The sequence below is a fragment of the Trachemys scripta genome, chromosome 6 (genome assembly GCF_013100865.1).
Source record: "Trachemys scripta elegans isolate TJP31775 chromosome 6, CAS_Tse_1.0, whole genome shotgun sequence".
Lineage (NCBI taxonomy): Eukaryota > Metazoa > Chordata > Testudines > Emydidae > Trachemys > Trachemys scripta.
The window spans coordinates 26737621-26762736 of record NC_048303.1 but is presented as its reverse complement, the minus strand read 5'-3'; the positions used below and the strand labels follow the sequence as shown (position 1 = coordinate 26762736).

The 25116-nt window shown below is 40.7% G+C and overlaps 1 protein-coding gene across 6 annotated transcripts in view; it reads right to left on the bottom strand.

The window, feature by feature from the left end:
• The window catches only part of GHR (growth hormone receptor), a 189851-nt gene that overhangs the window by 63941 nt on the left and 100794 nt on the right, over nucleotides 1-25116 (bottom strand). The gene's annotated exons all lie outside the window — the stretch shown is intronic.

The window sequence follows — 25116 nt, the reverse complement described above, 5'->3', positions numbered from 1 at the left end:
GGTAAGACAACTCCCACCTGTTTATGCTCTCTGTATGTGTGTATATATATCTCCTCATTATATGTTCCATTCTATATGCATCCGAAGAAGTGGGCTGTAGTCCACGAAAGCTTATGCTCTAATAAATTTGTTAGTCTCTAAGGTGCCACAAGTACTCCTGTTCTTCTTTTTGCCTAGCCAATTACAGTTCTTCCTCCACATCCCAGCTTCTAGTCAGATTTGTCTTCCTCTCTCCTCATCCTCTTCGAAATTCCCCATTGGCTCCTAGTCCAGTATCTCGCCCTCTCCCAACTCTTTGCTCAATCTCAGTGTTCTTCCTCACACCCAGCCAACTGGCTCCCAGCTCTCCCTCCATTTCCTTCACAGGTGCCCAGCCCCAGTCTCCCCACCCTGACTCCCAGCTCCAGTTTCCTTGCCCAGCCAGCCCCAGTACCACTCTCCTTGTCCCAGTCTATTCTTTTCTACCTTCTCATCCAGTTCTTGTCCCCTCTGTACTTGAATCAGATGGCTTCCTCCACTACACGTACCGGGAGCCATAGGGAGGGAAGGGGAACTGACAGCACCGCTCCAGCCCTTTGACTGTTTTAGTGTCAGGCCCCATTCCAGCCCAGGGCATCTGGTAGTAGCCACTACAGGGAAGTCTGACTTTGCCCTGTAGCACAGGGCTAGAGCACGCTCAGTCATGCTGTGGGGATGGTTCATGTGTAACCCATGCCTACTTGGTGGGGCACCCTGTCCCCCTCTAGTGGCAGCAGCTAGACCAACTAGATATTCATGAGGCTGCTACAGGCTTGGCTAAACGAAATGTGTCTTTTAGCTCATCCAGTAGAAGCTCATGTATTAAGCTCCAGAGGTCCCAGGTTTGATCCCGGAAGATGACATGACAACTGGGGTCCATCGGCGTTACACATGCCTATCTGGTCAGCACTAGGAGTAATGAGGGGCTTGAGCATGCTCAGTAAGGAAGGAACCTTTGGAGATTTTAGCTAGTAAAATTGCACAGAATATGTGCAAATTGCAATTTTTTAAAGGCTTATAATGTGGCCAAAATCAGGTGAATTTTCACAAAGAGGCACACCACTGACACAAAGGCCACACTCCTGCCAAATTTCAAGTCTCTGCCCCAAAGCTGGGGGGCACTAGAGTTTTTCACAAAAAGTCTCCAGAATAGGCACAACATTGCATTTCTCAGAAAATGCTGAACTGTTTTGGCTGAAGTCTCTCTCTCACACACACACACACACACACACACACTCCTGCCTGAGACAGACACTCAGCATAGAAAATTTCAGCTCAAACACTTAAAGTTTGGCGAAGTTATAAGCTACTGAAAACAGGCCTTTATGATGGGATGTGTTGGTAACCTTAATGATATAATCATTCTATTATTGATGGATCCTGAGCAATCTGTATAGAGCTATAAGCAGTAGTAGTGTACGAATTATACCACAATAACACTGTCCACAGTACAGCTTATTTTGCAGAGAATTTCTATTGTCTATGGGAGTTCCAGATATGCAACAGTAGGTAACATGCCATGGTGCATTAAAAAGGAGAATTTTGTCATGACTAGAGAAAGCGTTAACTCATGAGATGCAAGAGATTCCTGAGCATCCTCATAAGGAGAGAGAAAATGCCACATCATTATGAAAGATTATTACTTTCTAAGCCCAGAAGACGTTTTACTCTGGTACACATCACTATTAAAATCTAGAAATCCAGGTCTTAAAGCTCGACTGGCCAATCCTACAAGAACATACCGACACACTGACAGCGAATTGAGCATTGTTCATCCATTTTATTGATCAATCTCGGTGATTCATTAGTCTGACAGCAAGCAATAAATTTGGATATAGTAACAAATACAGAATGCAAAGTAGTTTATTTTCCACAATACAGTTAAAAAAATTAAGGTTCACAGTACCATTAACAACACTTGAAGGATAATGCCATGTGGAGCTTAATCCATCCTAAGAAAGAGATAAAGTACAGTGTTTCCAGTATAAAAAGTGATATTTTTGTTATTGATAAGTCAGTTACTGGAAATTTGATGGCTGCTCAGTGGCCTATGTAAACAAGTTGATGAACTCAGTCCAGTTCCTAATACAAAGCCGAGCACATCATAAAAACTACAATTGCAATCGACAGTGAAAGCAACTGTTCTCAGTTAAGCAGAAATCCTGATTTGGAGGGATAAGTTATAGGAGTGATAGGCCAAGTTTTATTTTCCATCCCAGTTTTAAAGACAGGATATGATGTGCAGCAATGTTAGGTGATTTGCCCACAGGACATAAGAACCAGAGCCAATAACTGTACCCACATCTCCTGGTTACCAAACTTATGCCTTAGCCATAAGCCCTCACGTTAATTGCATTTAAGTTAAATTTGAAATAAACTTTTTCTTGTAATATTATTTTTGATTTAATCCAATCATTGGCAAAAAAAAAAATCTTGGCTTATAAGACACATAGGACATCTTAGTGCTTTAAAAATACATATTGAATCCAAATCTTTGTAATGGAATATTCAGAGACCTTTCAACATAATTTAATAGATTTATTGACTATTGTAAAGATAAACTGCTTTTATTTGGTATTAAACATTCTGTCACATCCCTGGTGAACGAAAGACCAGTGAAGCAATTTACTAGCCAAAAAGTTGCATATTTATACTTCAATAGACACTATCAACCTAAGTCAGACTTCTGTCTGAAATATTTTTACAGTATTATTAAAAGTAACCACTGAAGAATATCATAAGAGACTGCAGAAAAAATGTTTCTCTCTGTTCCCCGGGCCCCAGTTTATTTGATACATTTGACAGCACTTTGTATTAAGCCAGTTCCATTGCATTCCTTTGTATGGACAGACAATTCCCCATTGCTTGTGTATATCTTTCACACAGCAACAAGGTGGAGGAGGGAGGGGGAAAAAACCTTTATTTTTCAAAAATAGGAAAATATGATGTTAAACCATAAAAACTATCTGGGGGACTTAGTTTCAAATATTTACACCTACCCCTATTTAAAACTAACTATATCACGGTTTTCCTCTAATTTAAATGCAGCTCTCATATGCTTAAAAAGGTGATTACACATCTCAACTAAAGAAAGGATTCAGAAAGAAGCATCTCCTTACAGAGTTCAATTTGTAGGACTTGTACAGAACTTCCCCTCTTAACAAATCGCCCCTTTGCCTCTCCAGCTGTACAGAACAAATGTTGAACTTTCCTAACAACTCCCAGCTTAGACTTCACATATTCCCTTCCTGTCTGGCAGTGTGCATTCTGGTATGTTTTCAAAACGTCCCCTTGACACATCCTTGTGCACGTAGGGCTGCATCTGCTATTAATTAGCAATGGATACTATATCCTGATTTTTAAATGCAGCCTTTCAACAGATAAAAAACTAGCCTGCCACTTAAAGATGCATTCCATTTCCATTTCTAATTTATATTTTTTAAAAGATACATTTGTTAGTGTGCATGCACAGAGAACTCTTTGAATCCTGTCAAGGGCACCAGTTCATCTCCACAAACATTTCCAGTATTTTTAGTATTCCCAGAGTGATTTCTGTTGCTTCCCTGCAAATTGCAAGTCAGACAGACATCATTCCTGAAAGCAATACACACCCATCACAGACCTTTTCTAGTCACAGCAGTTAGATTTGAATCTAGTTGGTACTGAATAGTAGTATACCTTGAGCAGCAGTAGAAAAAAAATAATACAACAACAAGTATTTGCAATATATCTACATGCATGTGTGCGCATGAATGCATACATATACAGGCGCACTTCAGAGATCTGATTTCAAAGGTACTAAGCATTTGCAGCTTTTCTATAGAATTACATGGGGCATGAGAGCCGAGGACTTCTGAAAATTAGGCCAGTTCTGTTTAGGTTTATAATTTTTGGCCACGTATTTGACACACACAAATGCATGTTATAGCTGTATAAAAACTGCACACAACAGCTGCTATAATTTGGCTTCAGAGGTGCAGAAACGTGCTTATGGGTTGCTTAGGCCAGTGGCGGCGGCTCTGCTCCTCCCCGACTCTTCAGCTCTGTTTAAGAGCCGAGCGCTACGGGCTTTGGGCAGCCCCCATGCCTCCAGACCCTGCGCCGCTGGAGCCCAGGAGGGGAAGTGCCCGGCTGGGGGCGCAGGGTCCGGAGGCAAGGTGGCTGCCCGAAGCCCAAGAGCTACCGGCTTCACGGTTTGCCGGGCAGCCTCCAGACCCTGCGCCCCCGCCTGGGCGCTTCCCCTCCCGGGCTGCAACTGTGCTGGGGAAGCGCCGGCCGGGGGCGCAGAGTCTGGGGGCTGCCCGGCAAACCGTGCAGCCGGTAGCGCTCGGGCAGCCCTTTCCGCGTGGCTGGGAGTGGGAGGGAGGAGGGGGCAGAGTTAGGGCGGGGTTGGTCGGGGAAGGGGCGGAGTTGGGGCGGGGCTGGGGTGGGAAATGGGCGGGGCCAGGACCCCGTGGAGGGTCCTCTTTTTTTATTTGTTAAGTATGGTAACCCTACTCTTTGGTGGTTTTTCATGAAGCATGGCAGGATTGGCCCCTGGAAGATGGGGAGAGGAGTAAAATTATATGCTTGCTTTTTCCCCCAACCCATTTTGTGCACCTGGAAGAGCTGGAGGAAAAAGATTTAATTGCTGGACATCTGGGGGATTTCTAAGTACCCAGCAGCTCAAAGAGGGAGCTTTTCTTCAGCGAAGCACAACAGGGATACAACATCCTCTAAGACGCGTTCTCAGGACAAATTTTTTGGTGGCCTCAGAGTGTGGCCACCAACTTTTGCTGGTGGCCACTCTCACTTTTTCCTGAAGTACTTAATTAACTTTAGGAAAAACAAATAAATATGCTCATAGACATGTCCAAATCATTGTAATTTATTTATTGCTAGCTAGTAAGTCTGCTGTGAAAAGTGATATTAACCAACATACAAATCACTTTTCACACCAGACTTACTCAGCCCTGCCAAGCCTGGGGACAAATTAAGCCCTGGATGGGAGGATGGGGGAGGCAGCTGTCTCTTGGAGCCAAATTTTGAGCTCACTGAAGTCAATAGGAGTTTGTCATTGCCTTCAACTGAACCAAGATTTGGCACAAAAGGACGCATTTGGGATGGCTTCACACAACTCAATGGAATGAAGAAGTTTCTACGAAAAACAAAACAAAACAAAAAACCCTCCACATTTTCAAACAGCTTCAAGGCATTTAGCAACAGAATTCTATGGTCTTTATCAGGAATTCAGTAGATAAATATACAGGACTGGGAAATAAATCCAGAGTTGACAGTAGGTGCTTGTCACCTCAGCACAATCCCCAATGCCACCTTATTCTGGCAAAGTTTGGGGGCTGGAATTTCAAGAATGTTTTGAAGGAGGGAGATGAGAAAGGGAGGGGGCTTGAAGCCACTTGTCCTTTAAAGATTCATTTGACCAAAGAAGTCCTGGCCTCTTTAACAACCTCAGCTGCCAAAATATGTTCCTGCCAGAAAATCCTTTACACATAGGCACTTTCGAAACTCTGTCTTTTGCCAGAGTTAGAACATACCAGAATATAATGGAACAATAATTTCAGTGCCTAACATAGTCAAAGATTATAACTACCCTAGTGCAGAAAACAAATACCAAATCAGAGTGTCAGCAAACATGCACACAACAAATAGGACAGCCATACAACCCAACATTAATTTAAAAGGCTTTTCAGACATTTTAGTCCAAAGGAAAGCTGCAGGCACAATTTGGCACTAGTAAAAGATCAGTGTTAAGAGTCAAAGCATATACATTCTGGAATTGGTAATTCACTGAGCATCCTTCCGCAGACTCCACAGCAATATTCCACAAGGACATTTGCTTCAAATTGTGTAGCAAATCTATAGTATCTGCTGTGTTCAGTCAGTTTCTATTTTAATTTACAGAATTGATTTAGATGTATGGACACAAGTGACACTTTCTCATTTGCTGTCAATCTAGTCATAGCTATAGCAGTCAGCAAATGTCCAGGTCTAAGTAAGTCTCCTTGTGTTTTCATGTATAAATTCCAATTCATTACATAATAAAAAGTCCCTCCAGACTGGGAATTCCAAAGTGATTACTGCACTTTTTGGTGCTTAAAATAACTTAGTCTTATAGCTAGGATCAGTCCTCGGTCATCTGTAACTCCAAATGAAAACCTCCCAGAGAGCAGAGTTCTCCCATCCTAGCTATCTACAGTTTGTGATTCCTGCACGCCATGCAAGTTTGCATGAAACAAGAGCCAGCTATTCACCATGACAAGTAGTGGAAAGGGTAAAGGTGTCTCCACGCTCAGGTGTGGCTCACATACACTGTGGGTCTCAGAAGTCTACAAGGAAGGCGGATTGTCAGATCATGGGTTTTGCTGAGAGAAGCGCCACAAACAGCACACAACTAGTGGCTGTTGCCTCTGACCAGGCAGCAGTGCAAGCCAAAAGTGATTTTACCAATACCTAGAGGTATAGTACCTCTTTCTAGCATATGAAAGAATACTGCCATCTCCAGACCTGTTTGTGGCTTTCCACTTAGATGGCTAACAAAAATGCCAATTAATGCCAGTTATAGTGGGTGTTTGTGATATGAAAACCTGTTCTCTGCAACAGAACTGAGGCGGTCACACTTGTTTCACATAGACCTGATGCAATATATTTTCCTAAGCATCTCCCACAGCAGAATTCTGATACTACCTAAAAGTGAGTTTCTGGAGAACAATAAATATTCTTCACGGACTAGAGAGAATTTAAAAAGAGGATTCAATTGAACTGAACTGTATTTGGAGAGCAAGAGTAATAAGGATTTGCCATGGAATCTCTGCCATTTCGGCAAGGATGATGACTGAGCACACTGATGGATGAACAAACCTGCAAAATACCTGAGACTCTCACTGATGGATGAACAAACCTGCAAAATACCTGAGACTCATCACAATTGTTCTTCTTACTGCACCTACTTGCATCAAGTGCTTGTGTAACCCACACACCTCCTGGGTGTGGTGTTCTGTCCCGTCTAGTGGCACCGAGACCACGGGGAGGGGGAAAGAAAGAGAGAGATGAGTTTGCTCTACAGCCTTTGCTACCAGTCATATGGATTGTAGCTCATGCAGTAGCGACCCACGCACTAAGCTCCAAAGGGCCCAGTTTCAATTCCGACCAATGACGACAGGGGTCTGTCGGTGTTACACTTGCCTCCATTAAAAGTTATGCAGTCCATACATAGGAGTTTGTCTTTGATACTTTTCAGAGTTAAGTTATATCCCTCAATTTTCAGAGCCCACCTCTGCCTGCCACCCTTGACTTGCACTATGTGCAGTTCAAATTCACCCCCTGGATCTGGTCCCAGAAGATGTGTTCTTTTGGAAAAAGAAGATGTTGCCCTGTATAACAATTTAATTAAAAATAACCATACAGTAGGGCTAGCCTGACCTTTTCCTTCTCCATATAGGTTTAAATATAGATTCCCCCCCACAATAATGTACTCATATACCTCTCAAATTAAACTAAATAAATTTGTTTTCTATGTGATCATTTTAAAGAGGACTATGAAGTCAAGGCAGATAAAAATGCTCCTTTACTGATTCACTTACATCAGTTGACGGTTATTCGTACATACTACACAAGTGTCATTCAACCTTGAAACTGCACACATCCACTTATTTAAGTAGGGCAGGGATTCTTCAGCTCAGTGACATGGAGTTCATAGACTCAGAGTCACTTAGGACTGGAGTAGCAGCTAGGCTTTGATAAATGGTTAGCATTTTTAAAAGGTTTTTAAAAGCACGGTTTCCCCAAAGGGAATCACTCCAGATACCAAGAAGCAAGATGCATTTTCCCAAATAAATCGATTACTAACATTCGTAAGCATGAGAAAACTAAACTAAAAGACACTTTTGTCTTTCTCTTTGCCTTTCAACTGCTCATTCTTCTGAGTTTTTTATTCTCCCATCCCATTCTCTGCTGACCAGCCTCATTCACTGTGTGGGTAGGTAATGATACAAACTTGGGAAACAAACTATTTTCTCTCTCTCTCTCTCTCTCTCTCTCTCACACACCCCCCCACCCATCTGGTGGTAGAAAGTTGTTTATTTATTTATTCTTTCAAATTTTCTTACAATGCCCCCCTCCCACAGAAGTCTAATTTTTATATCCTAGCTAGAAGGATCCATTTAGAACACACTTCTGTAAATTCATAGTTACTAAATGGCACAGATTAGACATTCTCTCTCTCTCTACACTTTGCGCATTTATTTTGCCTTTCAAATAGCCATCCTTTCTGCTATGTCTGTAAAAGCAACTGCCAGATTTCAATAAGGACAATTTTCAAAAAAATCACAAATTATACTTCATAAATAAATTACGTTGTCTAGACATGATGTGCCAGGAGCTTTTGATCCCAATAAGCTAATAGAGATATAAAGCTTTGCATGCACTGAAAACACAAGTGAAAAGCCTCATCTCATGTTTAATTGCAGTCAGTGGGCATCTGAAACAAGGGGTGAACAAAAGCCAGACAGAAGCTACAGATAAACGATGCTGGTCAGTCTCAGCATGAACGTAGCGCCCATTTTATCAGCACAACATGTTAATATTTCCATATCAATGCTTTAAGAGGCATGAACATTATTAAACTAATAATTATACACAAAGACATCTGAAATAAATAACAGATTTGACCTTTCATTATAGGTCACACAAAGGTTTGATAATATAACTGTTCAGCGTTTAAAATATTGCAAATAATGCACTGGTGAAAAACAATTCCTCGAAGCGTTATTTAACTGATCTACAGCTGCTGTTCATGTTTTAAAAAAATAATGCATATCTATTACTAACAGGGAAAAATGTGAAAGTCATGAAGTAAGAAGGAGGAGGTATGGTCTTATGATTAAGGCATAGGACAAGGAGCTGGAAGATTTAGGTTCTATCCCCAACCTTGCCTCAGATTTCCTTTATGTCTGGTGGCAAGTCTCTGAATTTCCTCTGTATGGCTGGGTTAGCTGTAAAACAAAGATAATACTTAGGACATAAAAAGGGTCCTTTGAACTTTAATTCAGTTAATGTTTGTAAAAATAAATACTTTAAAAACTTCAGATAGAAAGTGAATAAGTATTAATTTTTACCTATACACATTATTTCCATATATAAGGTCCATGGGATATGAAGGCTAATTAAATGTTCATTTAATAGCCTTGAATGGAACATGATCTTATAAAGAATTTCACTATTGTTGAGTAACTATTTTTGGCTTTAAAGTATAAGTTTTATAAAATTGTACAGGTATCTTGTCTTAGTATTGAGACTGGATCTTGCTTCTTAATACTACATATTATCTCATGTTAACAGATTATAATGTTCATGCTGCTGCTATTATTGAGGTTGTTTTAGATGGTGGGCCATTGGAAATGATTTTAAAGTTGTTGATCTCATTAAAAGTATGTTGAGTGTAAATACATTCATTTTCAAAACATGTAAAAAGAGTTTCAGAGAGCTATTTTTCTAAACGTTAGGATGTTCAATTGAACAACTTTTGCCTGCAACATAAATTAATTATGATTAGAATTAATCTGAGTGTAGCTGCTGAGCTGTACTTTAAAGCAAAGGCTGAAAAATTATTCTAGTAATTGCCATTGTTGTCTATGTAAAAAACAAAAATAGTGAGACAGTTTAGATTTAGGAAGTGACTATTCCAATTACAGCTTTCATGGAAGGTGTTATACAATTAATTATTTTATGTAACAGCATCTTCTATACAAATTGTATTCTCTCCCCACGTACCTCAAAAAGACAATAATAAATGACCCACCAAATCCACAGTTAAACCCCCTAAACTGTAAGACTTTAGATCAAATAAATTATACTCAATTCTCCAGCATCAGTGAATTGCCAAGACCATTGTATTCCTCTGGAATTATGAAGATCACAATACCCATGATGAAGCTCCTGTGGGAACATACTACTCGCTCTACTGTGGCTACAGTGTTATTTATACTTGTACTAGCTCAATTAGCGCTAGTGTGAGTATGTGTATGTAAGCAGGAGAAACACACCCGAGCTCAAAGTGTAGATGTAACTTGTGCCAGTATTTGGTGGGAGTGTAAGGGGACTGAGTATCTAGAAGAATTCCCTCTCTCTTTACAAAATAGCTGGAAGCACTAACCATCTCCTTCAGTGCATGCTCTCCAGTTACAGATGGCCTGTAGAACTACAGTAACTCCTCACTTAACGTTGTAGTTATGTTCCTGAAAAATTAGACTTTAAGCAAAATAATGTTAAGCAAATCCAATTTCCCCATAAGAATTAATGGAAATAGGGGGGTTAGGTTCCAGGGAATTTTTTTTCACCAAAGACTGTATAATATACATGTATACACAGTACAAGTTTTAAACAAACAATTTAGTACTGTACACAGCAATGATGATTGTGAAGCTTGGTTGAGATGGTGGAGTCAGAGGGTGGGATATTTCCCAGGGAATGCCTTACTGCTAAATGATGAACTAGAACTCAGCTGAGCCCTCAAGGGTTAACACGTTGTTAATGTGAGCCTCATACCCTACAAGGCAGCACGAATGGAGGGAGGGGAGACAGCATGGCAGACAGAGACACACACTGTGTGTGTGTGTGTGTGTGTGTGTGTGTGTGTGTGTGAGAGAGAGAGACAGACACACGCATTGCCCGTTTAAGTATGCTGAACCACTCTAAGTACACTGCCTTTTTAAGTAGTACAGGAAGTTGAGACAGCAGCTGCTGCCAGCACACTCCCTCCATCCTGAGCCCTGTCGTGTCCCTCCCTGCTCTATGGAGATGGGGTAAGTGGGGTGCAGGATCGGGGGGAGAGGGTCACCCTGACATTAGCCATTAATGATTTACAACAGCTGAGGATCTAGTCCATCGAGTCTGACAGATAAAAAAAATCATGATGCATAATAATTAACCATATTAGAGAAGGCTATTCCATCCCACTTTGTAGGCTTATACAGAACTTTAGAACTCACGTGGTCTTTTATGTTTACATAGGAGTTTTGATAGTTTTTAATGTCATGTCAGAAATACCACAGGGATTTACTGAAACAAAAACAACTTCAGAAGGACATTCATTCAAGGATACCCTGTCAAGCCAAGAAATTTCATATTTGTTCCATTCCTCCAAGTCTTTTGTTACTTCATTCCACATTGGAGGGAAGTTTGCCTGAAAAAAAAGTTTGTTTCTCCACAATATTTATTCCTAAATTTCCTCTACCCTTTGAATTTATGTAGCTGACAGTTTGTTTTGACCCTTTTGAGACTATTATTTCCTAAAATTTGAGATTTATCATAGTTCATTTTGAAGCCTGATACCTTCCTAACTCCAAAAATCAATTCTTGTATAATTTTTTATGAGGCGTCTGGCTCCAGCAAATATAACAAGACATCTTCAGCATACCAAGCTCTTTTGGGTTCAAATCCAAAAACTGTTTTGATGCCTCTTGGCTAATTTCTCACCTTTATTGCAAATGGCTCCATTGCCAGAACAAGCTGGAGGGATAACATACAACCCTGCCTTGTACCTGAGACAAACGAAAAAGGGGAGGGTGGGGGGGAGAGGGAGAAATCAAGGACCGGAACCAAAGCAGATGCTCATGGCCAATATGCCCCTATAAAACTAATTTCCAAGACCAAACCTTACCAAAACCTGTCTACTCCAGTTGGTCGAAAGACTTCTCAGCATCCAAAGAACCCTTTAGTTCACACCAGCAGCATCCACACAGGGCAGTTTGATCACACCCCTTTGATTGGCTCTGCAATTCACACTCCTGTAGTCTGAACTGCAGCACAGTGTAGACAAGTCCCAAGTTACAGTCTACTGCCTTAACCCCAGAACTATCTTTCCTTTCTTGCTGGCAGTACAGAAAAGAGGTCAACTGCTGATTTGGCATGGAGCCGGAATTACCCTGTAGGAAGGGAAGATGGTCACACAAGAATAGGGTTGAAGCATTTGGCAGTGAGGGGGAGGAGAGGAGTGCCCATGCTATACCAGTTCCAGGGATAAAAAGGAATTCTACTTCCAGGACTGCACCTTTAAACAAGCACATTTCTTTAAAGAACCTACGCGCCGCCTGCCCCCCATATTCTTGTGTCAAATGGTTTGAGATTGAAAAAAATCTGCTCAGATTTTTTAATGCCAGACAGATTTAGTATACTGTGTTTCACTACGCTTTGTGAACCAACTACTGTAAACATCTAGAGTTGCAAATGATTCTCTCCAGAGCCGGCTCCAGGCACCAGCTGAGCAAGCAGGTGCTTGAGGCAGCCAAGGAGAAGGGGGCGGCATGTCAGGCTCTTCGGCGGAGGGTCCCTGCCCCTCTCGGAGGGAAGGACCTGCCGTCGAATTGCCACCGAAGAAGAAAGAGGCGCGGTGGAGCTGCTGCCAATTGCGATCGCGGCTTTTTTTTTTTTTTTTGCTGCTTGGGGCGGCAAAAACCCTGGAGCCGGCCCTGATTCTCTCTGGTGATAAAAGCCAACAGAACATGTTTGAACTTTAAACAACGAAGGGAAACAAGTTGTGTTCAAAGGGCTTAAATTGTCTATGTGCAAAGTAAGGCAGTTTAAAAAAGCTGGAGCACAGGGTAACTTTAGGTCTAAGTTAAATATGGTGAAAGTTCGCAGTATTTATTCAGAATAAAAATGTAGCAAAATCCAAGCTATTATTTTGCACCCACTTTAAATGCAGGGATTTTGTTTCTGAAAGCGCTTTCAAGTGCCTTATAAACAATTTTTTTTAAAAGGTACTGCCTCAATGAGCTGTCTATTTTGTTATAGATTTTTGTTCATGTTTCAAAAGGTAAGTGGAATGATTAAAATAGGCACATCTAAAATATATACGTGTATAGTATCAACTATCCTATATACGAGGTATTCTACAAAGTAAAAGAAAACACTTTGCACCATACACATAATTACAACATCACTAAGTATCAGGTATTATCAGAAAACTCCAGTTATGCCCAGGGTTTTACAATCACCATTAAAATTATACCACATGTATGAACACTATTCTGTAACTACTATATAATTTTAAACAGTTGATATCAATTTAAGTACATAGGGCTCGAGAAATAAAATAAAACAATGTAAGTTCTTTCTAAGTTCTTGTCCACATTGTATTTATCGTATAAATTTAAGGTAATGTTATCAAAAATATATGTAACACAGGGTAGATGGGTTACCTTTGCAAAGGAAACATTAAATTTCTTCGTTTCTTGATCTGTATTTAAATTTGTAGCATTACTATTTTATTGATAAGTTTAAAAAAAAAAAAAAAACTAAGGGGCCACTGTCAACTTGATTTTTTTTAAAAGGTCAATTTAAAACAAATCAATTTTCTGACTGCACCTTATTTAAATATGGTCTTTTATTTAAAGTCCTCTAAAAAGAATAAACACACTTTTATGAAGGGGTTTTCTGCTCATGCCTTTCCAGTTATTCAATTTCTCCCTTGAGAAGTTATCATACAGGGAAGCAGTGAAACTGGGTAACATGCAGTGTGTTGACAAAAGCACATAGGAAAAAAAAAATAAAACATGAGTTTGCTACCTTATTTCAGCTTCAGTACTATGAGGTGTTACTTGTCCATAAAAAGGTTCAGAATTTTAAACAGACAAGATTTTTCTAGGTGATGTTGCCCCTTTATTTCTTTCTTTAAGTGAGGGGGAAGAGGGGAGTGTGGGAGTTAGGCACTTAGTGGGACATTTTCAAAAGTACCTATCTGCATCTTTAGGCACCTAAAATCTTTAAAATCTGGCCTTGTGTTACTACATCAATCACACCCAATATAATGTTTGCTAAGGAAACCTATATCCAAAACTTGATCTCTTCACATCAGTCAGTCATTTAGAGGAAGAGGTGCAAGTTTTTCCCTTCCATTATTATACATCAACATGCAGCATGTCCTCCCATAGGTGGTGTTTTGAGCAACAGACTCAGTAAGGGGTAGTGTGTATGTGTATATATATATATATAAAAAAAAATAATAAGGAAGTGGTAGTTTAGACTAAATGTTTTGAACAATGGCCAAAAAGCCGGACGCTGCGTTCTAATATTGGTGTTGTCACTGGCTCACAAGAGATGCTAAACTGACAACCTTGACTACTGATGTTCTTTGGCTAAACTGAGCCCATCTACAGCAGAGGCAGTAATAATGCAGCATTCTCCACAATAGTCCACCAATGTGCTTCAAACCTGATTTGCGAAGACTGAGTCCAGAGCAATGGTTCTCAAACTTTTTGTATCGGCAACCCCTTTCAGCCAACAAGCATCTGAGTGGGACCCCCCTCCCCTTATAAATTAAATATGTTTTTATATGTAACACCATTTTAAAAGCTAAACTTATAACCCTGTTGTTTTAAATGAATTTACCTTTTCTCAACTTTCAAATTAAGACAAAGATATTTTTATCAAATTATTATTATAAGCAGAAAAGTTCTCTCAACTAGTTATTAATACTGGGGGGGGAGGGAAGGCATGAAGAAACTCTGTCAATATCACTTTTCACTGCAGACTTAGTGCCCCATTGCCACTCTTACTCGGTGCTGCTGCTGGCAGCAGGCACTATCCTTCAGAGCTGAGCAGCTAGAGAGTGATGGCTGCTGGCTGGGCATCCAGCTCTGAAGGCAGCACCAGCACAGAATTGCAGAATTAAGGATGGCAATGCCTTACTTCTGCGTAATGTTTGACCTTTGTGCTGGGAGGGGTGACTATGAGGGATGTTTAAGGCAAATTTTGGTGGGGCTATATCCCCCACAAATCCCCCCAACACTGCCCCCGCCTGTGTGTTTGACTGTTAAATTATAAATTGCTTTTTTTGGTGATCTCTGTGTTCTGATTGATCTGCGGTTTAATGCAGCTCTTCAGCTGCTGAACAATGAAGCCCTCTAATGTTGTCTCAGTCCCATCTTTTTAGTGTCAAAACAAACCTGCATACATGATACTATAATCTCCAGAGTCCAATTTCCTTACAGCGCTGATAATACAAATATATCTTGTGTTTAGGAACAACGATCACTGCATTATATGTTTACAGTACTTTTTGAAGTAAATACACTACATTGGGACGGAAAGGTGTGCGTAATTTTCTAAAACGATTAAAATTATCTATTTTATAGCAGTTGCTCTCTGTTTCGTGCATGTACTCGTGACCCCCAGTTTGAGAACCCCTGGTCTAGAGTGATGACAAAGTGCTTAGTTTTCTACAAGTCCTCAGCTTCCTCTACTGAGAATCCAACAAAGGTGATAGTTTCAGGAATGTAAAGTTGATGGATTCAGGTAAACTGGTTTCATACAGTTATCTAAAAGCTTTCAAATGGTTATGATTTTTAGTCCTTTACTACCATAAGGATAGATTCTAACTGATGAACTAGAAGTGAAAGACTCTGTATCCTATTACCATTCCCTTAAGTCATCATTAGGACTGCAGGTTTGTTACAGTGGTAAAAATGTCACGGATACAGTCATTTTTCTGTTCGCATATGACTTTTCTGTGTCTCCTGGATTTTAATAAAATGGTGTTTCCCCAAGTACAAGCAGACTAGATAGTACCTGGAGGCAGGATGCAAATAGGGGAACTAATGGAGAAGGAAGAAGAGCTAAAATTTCTGTTTACTGGCTGCCACCTTCCTACTTGAAACCAAAAAGAGGAACATATCAGTGTCCACAATACTGGAGCCCAGCAACAGAAAGGGGCATTCTGGGTATCCTTAACTCCTTGAATAGCCCAGTAAGAAAACTGTTAGAGACGTTGCTGAGGCTGCTAAGAATCTTAAAAGGTGCAGGATGTTTTTACATTTCAGTTTGAATATGTCATCATGGAGGGAGAGGGAAGAGATGAATGACAAACGCATATATTTGCAGAGAATGATTGAAGAACATGCCTAAACACAGGCTCTACTCAGATATAGAAATGAACCCATTCCATAGTTTACAACAGAAAATTTGTTATGGAAGAATAGAAGTTTCTGTGCTTGCATGTGGAAGGGGAGTGCGGTTTCTGCAAGCACACAATTTCATGCAGAAATATATGATAGGATGACACTTTTCCAGTCACCCATCCATTGAAGTTAACGGAGCAACAGCCATTTATAACCAGCTGAGGAGCTGGGCTATCAGTTATGTAACTATTTAACTTTATATTTATACAGCAAATCTAATGCTGGTGACAGATGCCAGATTTATAGTCCTTTACCTAGGATTTAAATCATCCCATCTCCATAGTATCTGAGCAACACAAAACACTTTAATGAGTTTATCCTCAAAGCATCCCTGTAAAATGGGAAATTATTATCCCCTATTCACTAATGGGTGATGAGGCACAGATTAATGGATTTACCAAAGTTACTGTGGAAGCTCTGTGGCAGACCCAGGAATTGCAACCTTATCTTTCAACTCCCAGACCAGTGCCTTAGCTGCAAAACCATCAATCCTTTCTGGACACTTAGTTTTGTTGTTTACCACAAGACAAGTATAGCATGGTCAGCGGCTGTGCAAGCTTCCCACTCCACCTACCAATATGCTCAACCCTGTTCAGGTCTTTCAAGGCACTGTGTCCCAATCAGTCCTTGGTCTTTTTGTGGAGACTACCACTAAGAATGTCAATGTCAACTGTTACATGGACACATATGCTCTAGGAAACAGACAGACCAGACCGGCAGACTTATTTCACACAGGCCAGGGAGCAGCCATCACATACATTAACAAAATACATCAAAAATTACTTATATCTTGGGGCTGAGCTAAATTGCACTTATGGACTGTCTGCCAGATGAGGCTAGATGGAATTCAATGCATTCGAGTCCTCCCAAACATGTCCCCTATGCTAGTGCTGCAAGAAAGGCATGGTAGAGGAATTCCAGCTGGGGAGATGGAGTACTTTCCACTCCCTAGGCACCCCCTGAGCCTTGTCTTGATACACACCAAACAAGAGTAAGGAGAAAGTTGTTTTTCCTGTAAGTTGGTCTAAAAAGGTGTTTCTTTTTAATAAACATTCTCTATTTAAAAATCACACACAGTCTGCCACTAATAACTAGGAAATGCTTGGGTGCTTTTGGCCTACATCACAAGACGTCGGCATGTATTACCATTAGTATAACAAAGAGGAGAAGGATTCAATGTTCTTCTGAAGACAAGCTGTCTGAAAAATTGGTCTGGTATTTCATGAACTATAATTGACTGCATAATAGGATTTTACTGAACTGGTCAGATAGCATATTCGTATCTTTTTAAATCCATGAGCCTACTCCATGGAGGTAGAAAAGATCAATGTAGTAATCTTGTTTTGTGTTTAGTTCTCATGTCTCTATTTAACAATGGACTGCAAGCCAGCTCTCTCTAGTTCTATTCCCTATCCACCAGAGGAACAACCTTGGACAAAATGCTACTGAGCTCGTTGTAAGACGGGATTAATCTTCACAAACCATTTTGAGGTCCTCATATGTAAAATCTATAGAGATGCAAAGTAATATTTATATATATTTATGCTTCTCGAGGGAATACAAGGGAATGTACTGAAATTAGCTGCTGACACTTTCTATGTAGTGCTGTTTTCTGTTGATGGGCTTTGTTGTTGGGGACACTGGTTTATTCCTCTTCTTGCTTTCAAATGGGGAGGTGGTAGCCAATCAAGTGAAATTTTAGCTTCTCTATTCATTCTGCAGTTTGCTGGTGATCTGCCTTTGCGTACAAATTTCTTATTTCTACAGCCCAGAAAAACAGCAGCAGCTTTGGCTTTCTTCAGGCTCTCAAAGACTAAAAAGAGTACTTTTTTTTAAATGAAAAGCACAGAGTACAGAAGAATATCCGATTCATTTTTTTCCTACCACAATGTTACTCTCAATAAGAGATATAATTTAAGATAAATTCTTGCTGGTTTGCCACTGTGCATTGGATAAAACTCCACAGTTTACAAGAAAAATGCCACTGTCTATCTAGAGAGACAAGGAGGGTGAGGTAATAGCATTTATTGGACCAACTTCGGTTGGGGAAAGAGACAATCTTTCAAGCTACACAGAACTGTTCTTCAGGTTCTTCTATGGCACCTGTCAATTGCAGTATCTGATTTCTACCCAGCTTGCTTACCAGATCACTTAGCTATTTCTTAAAAATAGGTAATTGGCCACATTATAGTTCTCAAGCACAATAGCCATGTTTAATGTTAAATTAATACTTTTGCTAGCAGTCGAGTATCTTTTTTTCTTAAAGAATTCTGGATGCATGTCATCTGGTCCTGGAGATTTATTCCCATTTAGCTTCAGGACTTTCATTTATTTGCTGGGTGGGTGGATGGGTGTGTGTTATAGACCCATCTCTGAAAATGCTCATCTTCATTACTTTTAAGAAAAAACATAGATAAGTACAGTATATTTCCATAATAACCTGTGCTGAAGTCTTTCTCAGGTGCTTGTTCTCGCTGTGCCTTGTGGTTTCTTCCTTCAGACTGAACTCTCCCCCTTTTACGAGGCCCAGGTGTCCATTAAGTTATCACCTCATGCCTCTCAGTCCAGCCCCTCCGTTTGAGAAAAACTAATTAGTGATGGCCCAGGTGCAATGCATGTAACTAATTGGCCATTAATCACTGAGACATTCCAGGGTATAATCCAGACCGGGGGGGGGGGCGGGGGGGGACGGGACTGCATCATTCCTGCCCTCTAACTTGGGGTGCTTTGCAAGGGCTTGCTGTTGTAGCTTCCAACCTGGACTGCTCACAACCAGCCACCAGCATGCAGGCCACTCCCAGATGTGTTTGTGTAACTGCAGCCTGCCAGCCAGTCACACTGTAGCTTTCACCAGCTGCGGTTATACCAACCACAGTCCTGGACTTTCCCCCCAGAAATGTTTGTCCTGCCCTGTCCAGCTCTCTCCCAGACAGTCCAGAAATATTAAGTTTCTTATTCCTTTAAGTGAATACTGTACAACAGCTTACCACGATAAATGAAGCTATCCAGACACTAATAAACATACCAGACTAGATGAAACAATAAAATAAGTTTTTTAACTACAAAGAGAGATTTTAAGTGAATACAAGTAATGAAGCATAAAAGTCAGAAATGGATTCAAGAAAAATAAAAAAACAAAACACTTTCTAGAGCCTAACAAACTATATTAAGAGTCTAGCAAAATTTTTCATCACATGCTTGCAGAGAGATTACTGACCAAACTCTTCAGGACAGGAACCTACACGAGTCTAATTGATATTTCCTTTTTCTTCTTAGGTACAGAGAATGGGATTGGGGTGTGTGTGGGGGGGAAGAGATGGGGGAAAGGGAGACCGATGATGATCTGGGATGTTTGCCCCTCCTTTTTATAGTTGCAGATCCCTTCCTGAAAAACATTTCTAGCTGAGAACCAGGAGACAAAGAATCTATGTGGAAGGATTTTCCCTGCTGTTTTTTCCCCCCACCTGTTTGAGCTTCCTTCATTTTCCCTTCCTACTTGATGACTCTGTTTATTATTTAAATGCAAATTAAGGCAAGCACACATTCCGTTGTTCGTACAGACCAGTTTGCCAACTTAATATCATCAGACAGGGGAATCTTGTAACTTCACATATGATGTTGACACACATTTTATCAGGATATTACTGATCAGCAAGTTAGGAGTTTTGAAATGACACCTCACAAGGCACACCACGTACAAAGATTACAATGGTCCATAGGGTGTGAATATAAGGGTGTGTTCCATCACACCCCTTTCCAGCCTGTGCTGGGGTTTCGCCATACCACATCACTCCCATTTCATGTTGCTGGTCTTGTGGAATTCCAGACTCAATTATAAGCTCATGACTCCCTCATCAGGGGTAATACTTATCTACCTCACAGAAATGTTGCAAGGATGAGCCAATTAATGCTTTCCTTTGCCCCCACCAGCATCACTGCAGTCTTTCCTGGATTCAGCTTCAGCCAGCTGCTCTTCTTCCATCCTTGGCTAATCTCAGCCAAGCCCTCAGGTAGCTGGCAGATGGTATTCTCTGCATCTGATGTGAAGTGATGTAGGGTTGGCATGTCATTTGCACGTTGCTAGCATTTTAGTCCATCCGGTTCCACAATCTCCCCTACTGGCTTATAGATGCTGAGCAGGATGGGGAGAGGGATGGTTGCAGGTGGAACTCCAGTGGTGAGGGTTCTGGAGAAGCATGTGTCCCTACACACTTCGTTGCAGCCTGAGAGGAATGATCAAAGCCATCTCGCAGTGTGATCCTGCAGTGCCTCTGAGACAGGACAACAGGATTCCATGGGCAACCAAATCAAATGCCACCAGCACACTCTCTGCGCCACATCCTGTCCTGAAGCCTAATTGGAAGGACTTCATGATAAGAAAAGTATCTCTGTGGGGGATGGATGTGACCTTTCTAAATTAGCTTGCTCAGGAATGGGAGGTTGGATACTGGGTGCCATCTGGCAAGGTAGGCTGCATCAAGTGATGGTTTAAATGCTGGCTGGGTCATGGCATGCTTTGGAGGGGGGAGGGAGATTTCCCTCCTATAAAGAGATATTGACTCTTCCCATTAGCAGGGGGTTCTAGAAATTCTCGGCTCTTTTCTACTAGCTATGAAAGGTTTTCCCGCTGAGTTTTTAGGACTGCCTGTTGTGCAAATGGGCTTGATTATGAAAGGGAAGAGTTATCAAGCCCACAAACACTGCATTACTCCTGGGGTCCTGAAAGGTTCCCCCAACGTATAGGTGATTTTCCCTGAGAAGTGGGTTGAAAGTTCTTCACAGCAGGAAGTGCTGGGCTCTGGAGTTGTTCACTTCTCTGGTGAACAAAAAGATTCACAATCGGAATAGATGAGGCAGTTACCTACAATGCTAGCTTAGCTGAACATGCATGCGCATTACAGGCTGCCTTAGTTGTAGTTCAGAGGATGAGTGAGTTAACAATTAAAATGAACTTGGTCACCTGTAGATGCCAGCAAATTTTCACTATTATCCTAGGTCATATACTTAATTTATAATATGTTGTGCAGGAACATTTCACTTTGCCTTTTTAATATAAATGGCTTTTCTAAAACTCTAGCATAAACAGGGCAGTGCACAGTACTGCAAGAGGTTACACGGGTGTCTTCAGTAGCAGAAAACATCATAGAATCATACAAATGTAGCACTGAAAGGGAACTCGAGAAGTCATCAAGTCCACTCCCCACACCTCCCACCATTGTGGACCAAGCAAACCTAGACCATCTCCAACAGATGTTTGTCCAACTTGTTTTTTTAAAAAACTTCCAGTGATGGGGACTCCAAGACCTCCCTTGGAAGTCTAGTCCAGAGCTCAGCGACCCTTATAGTTAGAAAGTTTTTCCTAATATCTAACCTAAATCTCCCTTCCTGCAGATTAAATCATATAATTCTATTTTTATTTTAGATAACTTAATCACCTTATTTAAATCACAACCAAATTTCACCATAGTCCTGACAGAGCAATGCTTTTCAGTTACATCTTCTTCCCCATGTCATATCTGTTGTAGACTCATTCAAAAAAAAAAAAAAAAAAAGGTGCCATGGACTTTTGGAATTGGCAATGGTGCATCTTTTCCTCCTCACCTTTGCACTGCCCATAAACTGAACAAATGCTTGCTTAAAATTTCCAGAAAAATTATTTAACTCCAGGCAGAGACCAACACAAGAAAACTTTAGCCCAAAAAGCAGAAGTTGTGAAAATATATAGATGGATCAAAACAAATGGTTTGAATGGCAAGCTATGTAACAATGATTATACTGATCGCTACCACTCCCACTAAATAATTATGTTAATATGTTCTATTTAATAGTTATCTGTAACCAGCTTCTTTAGCACTTGCAGTGCCATGTTAAATGATACGTTTTGCAGCCAGTATTCCAATGCCTAGTTTTTCAATGGTGAAATGACAATACATCAGTTCAAAAGATGTAATGAAACTGAGCATCATGCTAATTTATATATTCATATATTCATATGAAAATGTTTCAGACTGGCATTTGTTGAACGCTAGCAATTCTGTCTCTTGCAAAAGGTATAAGTGACAGCCACTAAGTGCCTTTCAAGTCAAACACCACTTTAGAGCAGCATGTGCCAGCAGAACACGTTATTATTGTAGTCACTTTGTCTCCTGAGAAGTGGAAAACGCAGGGTTAGGCCATATATATTTTAATTTAAATAGAAATGAGCCCAAGTGAAAACCCTTGATCCAAATGTCCCAGAACTTGGGTTCGGTCTCTGAATTATGTGGGGTCAGCCCCATTTCTAAAAATCAAGCTTGTACTGTGTGGGTGTGTGTGTGTGGGGGGAAAGAATAGACCTAATACAGAATCACAAATACTGCACTACAATAAATCCTCCTGAATATATTTCAGAATGTTGATAGTTAGAGTTAGGATGGAATTCTGCCTTTTAATAACCAGTTGTACTTTGTAGTCCAGACCTATATTCCATCAGCGAAGTCTTGGAAACTATGCGTACAAACTCCATGAAAACAGGAGATCTAAAAGCCAACCTAGTCTTCAACCCTTGGCCTAGGGCTTAATTCCTACAGAACTTAATAGGAATAAAAAAAGAGGATTCTACAGAAAATACAGGATATCATTGATGCTATAGGATTTTTGAACCATCATAATAAAAATTCTGTATTCAGGGATAAAATTGTCTATTAAGTTATAGGATGGTCAAGGTCTTCATTTTTAGTTTTTAATTTTTTTAAATTTGACAGAAATTTTATTTTACAAAAATAAAAAAACAGGTGAAAAATTATACAAAAATTGTTACCACCATTTTCTGGGTAAATATTAGGGTTAATATTGGGGGATGGGAAAACAGAGGAAAAAAGCAACAAATAGGGAAAAGTAAGTACTTCTGACCTGGCTCCATGCTCTGGAAGGATAGACGGTAGCTTGGTTAGAGCTGGGAGTTCAGCACTTCTTTTTTTAAAGATTCAGCATTGAGGCGTGTGTGTGTGTCTGTCTTTTAATATGCTGCCTTACTTTAACAGAAAGCCTTGCATTTACACTGACAATTTATTAAGAAACATCTACTTAATATATGGGATTAACATAATTGGTAACAATCTGTATTTTCACATACTTGAGTGGTCCAAAATTCAGGTTAAAAAAAAAAAAATTGTAAAAATCAGTTGTTGTAAAACCTGGGAATTTTTGGTAAGAACAGAAAACAAAGGGCCTTCTGAATGGTTCATGAAACTCTAAAAAGATCACTTTTTTTAGGTGATGAAAAGTGCTGTGTAAGAGCTCGCTGTTATTATTAAATTTTATAGGACTTTATAGAAAGGGCATAAAAAAAGAGCAAGCTGTAACACACCACCTCTCGCCCTACTGCATTGCTGGGCCTGTTCATGAGCGAGGAAACACTAATGAGTAATCTCCCCCTGCAGCAGAATTGCTATCTATTCCTACCCTATCCCTCTTTCTCTCTTGGATTGTACAGAGATTGGCAGTTCCTACAGCCCTGGGGACCTCTCAGTGTGAGGAGCCCCCTACTCTGCCCCCCTGTGGGTTCCTAGCCACCTTGGCATATAGCAGGGAGAAAGATGTGCTTCTTCCTCTATAATTACTACCCTTTGGGTTTGAGGATTCCTGTATTTCAGGTGAGTGTTCATCCTCTGCAACTACAGCTGGGTGTTGGGAGGAGAAACCTTTAGGCCGCTAAGGAAGAAGTGCTCTCTCTGAATGCCACAAAGTGTCTAGCAAGGTGGTGCCCAAGAGGATCATGGGACTTCCACATGCTCAGTAGCTGAGGCAGCTTTGAGCGGCATAGGGCCCTTCTATATGAGATCTGCCTAAATACAATTAAAAATCTGTCCCCTAGACTTTGTGTCAGTTCCCCATCTGTAAAATGGGGGATAATTGTTCTTCTCAACCTCACAGAAGTGTTAGGAGGTAACTACATTAAAGACTGAGATGCTCAGCAGTAGTGTATTAGCCACTGGACCAATGGGGCCTGTGCCCAGGGGCTCCGGCCAATTGGGAGCCCCCCAGAAAAATGGACACCCCGCTCCTGCCAGGGAGGCGGGGTCAGGTGCTGGGGCCTGCCCCACTCTGCCCACTTGGCACTCCTGCCAGAAAGTGGGGTTTGGGTGTGGGGGTTTGCCCTGCTCTGCCCACCCAGCCCCCCTCACCCCGACCCCTTACCCAACAGGAGCATGGAAGGGGGAGCAAGGGGGACTGCAGGTGGAAGGGGTAGGAGGGTCCCCCACTTGCAGTGACCCAGGGCCCCACAAAACTAATCCGCCTCTGGTGCTCAGCTACCATAGTGATGGAGACCATACAAGGACCTAAGACAGACAGATAAATGACCTGGTTTTTCAAACGTACTAACCAGGCCACAACAACTTACACAGGAATTCCTGGGTGCTCAGCACTTAATCAGGCTAGATACCTAATTATGGATATTTTTGAAATGAGAGCCCCCAAATTTAAAAGCTCACACAACACAGGTGAAATACATTTTCCGAGAGCAGGGATCTCAAAGGAGAGATGACTTCATGCAATGGACAAAGTCTCTTAATAGGGCATACTGGTAAAATTAACACAAGCCTGTAGTATTTGGCACTTATATAGTAGCACCCAAACAGACACTGGGATGAACTGAATTCTCTAATTTAGTTATTCTTTTGCCTGAATCACCAACCGTTTCAAGTCAGAATTGGTTTGCTTAACATCACAGCCATAGAATTCTGTTTGTAGAATCTGCCAAAACTAGGTTCAGCTACAAGAGAGAATAGTATTCAGCATTAAATCTGGTGGAGCTCAGTAACCTGAAAGGTGATAATCCAGACGTTTGTTTATGTGGAGAAGTCCAGACATCTTCCTTACCATGTCAATATTTCCCTTGTCTTTTATGTACACTGGATTCTGTTGCAATTGTGCACTACACACAACTCTGGAAAGCAATAGAGTCCTACATTAACCAAGCTTTAGTAGAAAGTGTAGAAAATTGAAATTTGTTTTGCAAGAAATATTGACATTTCAAATTCTGTTTTAATTCCGATTTAGAACAAAACCAACTATCTTCAAAGTTTCAAGAAATGGAAATTCTGGAAAAAAAAAAAAGTTTCCAAAGTTTTGTTTTGGAAAAAATGTGAAGTTTATTTTCAAA